Below are 5,839 nucleotides of genomic sequence, written 5' to 3' on the forward strand. Positions count from 1 at the left end.
TTTGGAAAATTCTCCGTTTTGAAGTTCCAAATGCACACGATAGATGTTGGTACTTTCTTCACAAGGTCAGTGAAACTAGGCTGATTTCCCTGGTGTAGGGGCAGCTGCCAATTTTTAGGTCAGTGATGATCTCATCTTTGACAAGCAGAATGCGAACCAGTATGCGGAGTTGTCATATGTTCTACTGATACCCACACAGCTACTGCAGCATGGAGGTCAATACTAATTTAATCTGCTTTTGTGACTGCAGTAAAGCCACGGCACTTCTGCATTAAGAAATCATCCGTCATTTCTGGAAACTCAGGAAATGTTGCCATTGGCCAGAGAAGTCTAGCCAGTGCATCCCAAGAGAAAGGAGTACATGACAATACAGTTTTACAGCACATTGTGTAGGAAGATTAAGGGCAAGTAAGATGAGATGCACTTTAACAAATGCTCGCCAACACCAACACCTCTTTAACTCACCACTCGGAAGTGTAACCTATAACCTTTCAGAGAGCCTGGTAATGATCTATAACTGCCTAGAAAGTAGCAATGCCCTTAATGTACAGTGCCTCGGGTGAAACTGATGTCATCAGCATAGATCTCTACCAAATACACCAGTCTGGGCTCCTGCACATGAGTGTCCTTCATTTCTGTGATGATGCCCTTCAGCCCTGCTTCTGGAACACAGAGAACTGCCATGGGATCCACCTGTACCTCCAAGAGCCAGATGCATTGCAGGCCCCTCCTGGTTGGCATTGCAGAGAGGACCATCTGCATCATCTGTGTTGATTTGGACCAGCTGGGAGGCCCTTATGGGCTTTTCTTTTATGAAGTTTGCCAGGTTTGAGACGAGCTGCATTTCTCAGTTTCCTACTCTGCCACCTGTGCGTCTTCTCTTCCAGTTGGTTCTTGTAGGTTCCTCACTTCAGATGTCTGATTCAGCACCTGGTGGTGATTTGATACCTCCAGATGCGAAGATAACACTCCGGTTCTTCTACTTCTGGTCATGACAAATTGCCAGCCTCTTTCTTTGTTTCTCATGTTCCCCCAGCAACTTAACTCCACTGCCAATGCTCAAAAGATCAGCCATAATGCTGGCAAATTAAGAAAATCTTTCAGAAGAGCCTTCTTATTTGTGGCCTTTTAGAAGACAGTCAGCTTTTCCTAAACCCTTTGGTAGGAAGTCTGGTGCTCCCACTTCATGGAGATTATCTGCACCTTCATTCAGCTAAGAAGCAAATACAGAGTGTGGTACAGGTCAAGGTAACTAGTAAGGCTCTTCCCATCTTCCCAGCATTTCTAGGTGAGAGCTCTCAAACTTCCAGGAAAAAGAACTCCTATATGAGATGTCTGTGTGCAAACTTTATCCCTTTTCAAGAGTTATCAATTCAAACAAAAATAACTAAAGAGCTCTACTTTTCTAGTACAAGAGCTTCCACTTCTAAAAGATATATAAAACATCTTAACAGTGTTTGACAATGATATGGATACAGTGAGAAACTGACACTGTTAAGGTCCTAGTCCAAAAAAAAAAAGTTTTAAAAAGGATTAAATTATAATTAACAGATAATTATAATAAGGATTAAGGAAGAAATACTGGAATATTTTTTATTTCTATGTTTTTATTCAGTGCTTAACTCTCCAGGAAAAAAAAAAAAAAAAAAAAAGACAAAGAAAGAAAGAAAGAAATCTGACAAAAGATATCTATACTGCGTATAAGCTTAGCTACGAAAAATATGCCTACCTTATTTTAATGGTATTTCATCTTTTGTTCTGTGGCTTTCAGTTTATTTTTTTAACTACAAAGACAAGCTTTCTATTGTTGTTTAGATGACTGTGGGTGAATGCTAGGACTTAAAATATACTTTAATTTATGTTGTTACAATCCACAAACTAAAATATTATTAGACAATTGACAAAGCCGGGTCTTTGTCAGAAGCATCACTCTGTACAATAATTAGAAACTGTTGTGAGCATTGTTCTACCATTACAGTTTCATCAGTGCAGTAATAAGACCCAGCTCTGCTGCCATTCAGTTCAACAGGATTTTTGTTATTGACTTTTAGGAGAGTAGGGTCATATTATATATTGCATGGAATTAAATACCTGACAGATTTTTTTTCTTAAAGGGCTAACTTCGCACGGACTTGCTGGGGGCTGCAATGAACCAGAGGATGAGCTTCTTCAACCCTTCCTGGCAGTGCCACCTTTTTGATCTGGATTACCAAGGACCGCTGAACATGAACGGACCTTGTGGCTTGAAAACTTGCCCCAGAGAGGCCATGAGCATTTCTTGCCCCATGTCCCACCCACTTTCAGTCCATACAGCTGCCTGGCAAATAGCTTGCCCTTGGCCTGTTTGCATTGCACCTGGGAGCATCCTAACCTATGGAGCAAGCTCAGGCAAGCGTGGTCCCTGCAGCTGCTGTTGCAGGGAGGCAGGGGCTGCACTTACTTGCAGTATGGAAAGCAGTCAAGTCTGCTCTTGAGGGTGATGTTGGCATAGTTGATATTTATTCTCTCTAGAGATTTCTGGGGATCTCTGAACGCTCTCTATGACCTGAATTTGTCTCTGTTGCACCATTGTTTGCCCCTAGCATTACCCTGATGTGGGTGGAAAGAAAAACATGTTGTCTGCCAGGTACAGCTGTGGGAAAGGGCTAGGTCCTCCCTGCTCTGAGCAGAGCATGCCCACATGCTCACAGAAGAAGCCATAAGGAGGAGAGCAGAGCTGGGGTGTGCAGAAATGAAGGGCTGAATCCACAGCTAGTGCAGATCAGCAACACTAGAGATGCCAGCAACACTAGAGATGCTAGCAACACTATCCTCGCTTGTGCCTGCTGAGGATCTGGCTTATTGCATCCTTCTTGGCCATCAGAAAAGCACAAAATGCAAGTTAGCCACAAGCAAAAGAAGAATAACAAAGCACTTTGCTAGCAGCAAGGGTTAGAGAGCTGTATCAGTTTCTTCAATCGCTGCCGGAGTCCCTGCTGCTGGCCTCATCACCTGCCTGTTTCAGGCAATCTCTTCTCTAGGCTTCCTCAGCCATCTGGTAGGATTACAGACAGAACAAAGCAGCAGAAAAGGAGAAGCAGGAGTTAGGGGAGGAAAGCTTGTTCATCCTGCCCCCCCCTGTGCCTCCCTTTCATCCTCAGCATGTGTAAATCCTGACTGTGGCCTGGCTCCGAGCGAGCGTGTGTGCAGAGGTAGCCAAGGCCATTTGATTCAGCGCCATTGGAAATCTGATTTCTTGTTGGTCTTACACAAAGGTCTATTAATTAGGGCTGATAGAGCTTAGTAAAAAATCTGCTTGGCTAGCAAGGGCAGTCTCGCTTGCTCACTCTTTTCTTAGATCTTGCCAAGATCTCAAAAAATAGAAGGAGCTTAATTACACTCAGTGGATTAATCTCCAAGGGAAAGAAATTGTAATTAGCTCTTTGTAATGTGCCACTTTTTTCTCTGGGCTTTCAGAGTTTGTCAGTGTGTCTGTCTGTCCTTCTGTGTGACTAGAACAAATGTAATTCTGCACAGCTTTTGTGCTTGCTTTTCATCCCAAGCCAGAGACGCAAATGGCAGCTTGACTTCATAAACATTTCCAGTTGATCTTGGAGGGACTGTTTTTTTCCTCAGTTTCTCTCTTAAATCCTGCTTGCTCACCACTTTCTGTAGGGCTATTCTTTTTAGCTTCAGTCACCCATGGTCCCACAGCCAAGTCTGCTCAGGCCTTCTGGTACCTCCTCAAACTCCTACTCTTTTAGTCCTCCACTTCATGGGAGTAGCAAGTACAGCTTGGGGTCTGACTGTACCAATTTGAGCTCTTCACATAATGGCATGAGCTGAAACAACCCATCAGTGGCCAACGGGAATGCAGTAAAGCCAGTGGCATACCATATAGCATTTAGGTCAATGGTCAAGTAAGTTTGAAGGTGAACAGGAGCGTTAGGAAGAAAATCTAAAGCCAGAATGAGCCATTGCAAGAGATCTCAGTGAATTCCCATTTCTCACAAATGGGAATTAGGCACAGGTTTAAAAATCACCTTGATAAATGAGAATGTGTCCAGCAAAGACACACCGAGCACTCTGATTTATAGCAGTCATTGGATGAAGTCATGTCCCTGATACATAGCACCTTTGCAGCTGAGTTTGCATATGCACTAGCTAATTTTGCAGGGATGTACACTGGGGTGCGTCGCACAGGGGTAGGCAAGATCAAGCCCTTCATGTGTACATCACGGCAGTGTATCAAGGAGAAGAATAAAAAGAGGAAATGAAATACTCTCCTATGGGGGAGTGAGCGTGGAGGGAGCCTTCAAGATGTATATCCCTTAATCCTTCTGTCTAGTATATCATCATTCCTCAACAGTGCAGTAAAGCTATTGCTTCATTAAGACTCTCAGTCCTAGGAAAGGTGACCCAAACTCCCCTTCCATCCATTTGAATCTTGCTCTGACAGCCAGTGACTTGTTAATTATTAATATGAAATATTTGATGGTACATAGAGCAGCTGAACCCAGTTTAATGTATGCTCAGGGCGACTCTCTGAAGATGAAATCAGCCATTCCGATGCTTTGGATTTTTCTACTGAAGTTTTCCCTTTTGCTCCCTCTTTTACTTCCCTGCCTTTCTTTCTTGTGGCTTTGTGCCTTCATGCTGAGTGTCTTCTTTCATCTCAGCAATGAACTTACAGGTCTGCATTTTGATTCTGTTCCTTTACTGACTGTTCAGGCTTAATGGGAAAATAAGAAACAGGATACAACCCAACCCCTGGTTTCACCCAGTTCCTGGAAACCCTATTTCATTCTTCCATTGGAAATGGTTAGTCTGTCCAGTGCCACGCTTTTAAACACAGCTCATCCCTGCATATTCCTGAAGTTTGAGCTGTGTGGCATTAGCTTCAACTGTAAGAGAAATCACATCACCCAGAGTTAAACATGTGCTACACGTGGTAAATACAGGCTTTGGAAGACTTATCTTCTGGCTTAGGGCATGCTTTTAAGATGCAAATCTCCTCTTTAGAATGATCTGCTTGCTATGAGATTATCATTTGCTACCTGCATGCTTTATCGACGCACACATACGTTACTGAGGTTTTAACCACCCCTTCACCCTGGGCACAGCCACTGTTACTTACAGAATCTGCTGCTTTATCATTTGAAACAAAGGGATATCATTTGTTTGACTCCCGAGCAAGTTCTTTAGCACTGGTATTCAAAAGCACTTTTCCTGTCTCTGGGCAGGACCCATTTGGTGACACCACCTTCTCCCTTTTATTTGCGGGGCATCTCCTGCCCCGATCAAGAGAATCCACTTTAGTTAGCTCCCCATTTGCAGCTTCCTATTTGTGTTCACCTCGTTGCGCCTTGCCCTTTGGAGAGCCGTGTGCCGTGGTAATACCCAGGGGCTGTGCCAACATGGTCCCAGAATCCCAGCTTAGTCGTGGAGAAAATCTCCCTGCTGATTGGCAGGAGAGAGCCCCAAAGCACCCATGCTGTCATTTCCCAGGGGACACGAGAGCCAGCTCAGTTAAAGCCTCTTTGAAAACCTGGTCACCGGGCCATTCAGCAAAATCTGAAACAGCACGGCTATTTCCGCACGGGGCTACTATCAAGCACGGCAAAGGTGCCAGACTTTGGAAATTCCTGACTGCCTGCTCTTCCTTGCTCACTGCACTGCCTTTACTCATTTTATGATCACCAGAACATGCATGGTAGCAACATGCTGCTTATCATATATGTCCATTCCTCTCCAGGGAAACATGAGAGCATGTTTAACCAACTTTCTGTGGTGTTCTCTAACGCTTACATGTGAGGGACCTATCGAGCAATGCACAGCAGAAGCAACAAGCCCCATTCCT

The 5,839-nt window shown here is 44.0% G+C and overlaps 1 long non-coding RNA gene across 1 annotated transcript; it reads left to right on the forward strand.

The window, feature by feature from the left end:
- Positions 1-869: 869 nt before the first annotated feature.
- On the forward strand, positions 870-5,628 carry LOC118165356. Its single transcript, XR_004750009.1, has 2 exons — positions 870-1,255; positions 2,115-5,628. It is a non-coding gene; the product is annotated as an uncharacterized LOC118165356 (long non-coding RNA).
- The last annotated feature ends 211 nt before the right edge of the window (positions 5,629-5,839 follow it).

This window comes from Oxyura jamaicensis, chromosome 3, assembly GCF_011077185.1.
Source record: "Oxyura jamaicensis isolate SHBP4307 breed ruddy duck chromosome 3, BPBGC_Ojam_1.0, whole genome shotgun sequence".
NCBI lineage: Eukaryota > Metazoa > Chordata > Aves > Anseriformes > Anatidae > Oxyura > Oxyura jamaicensis.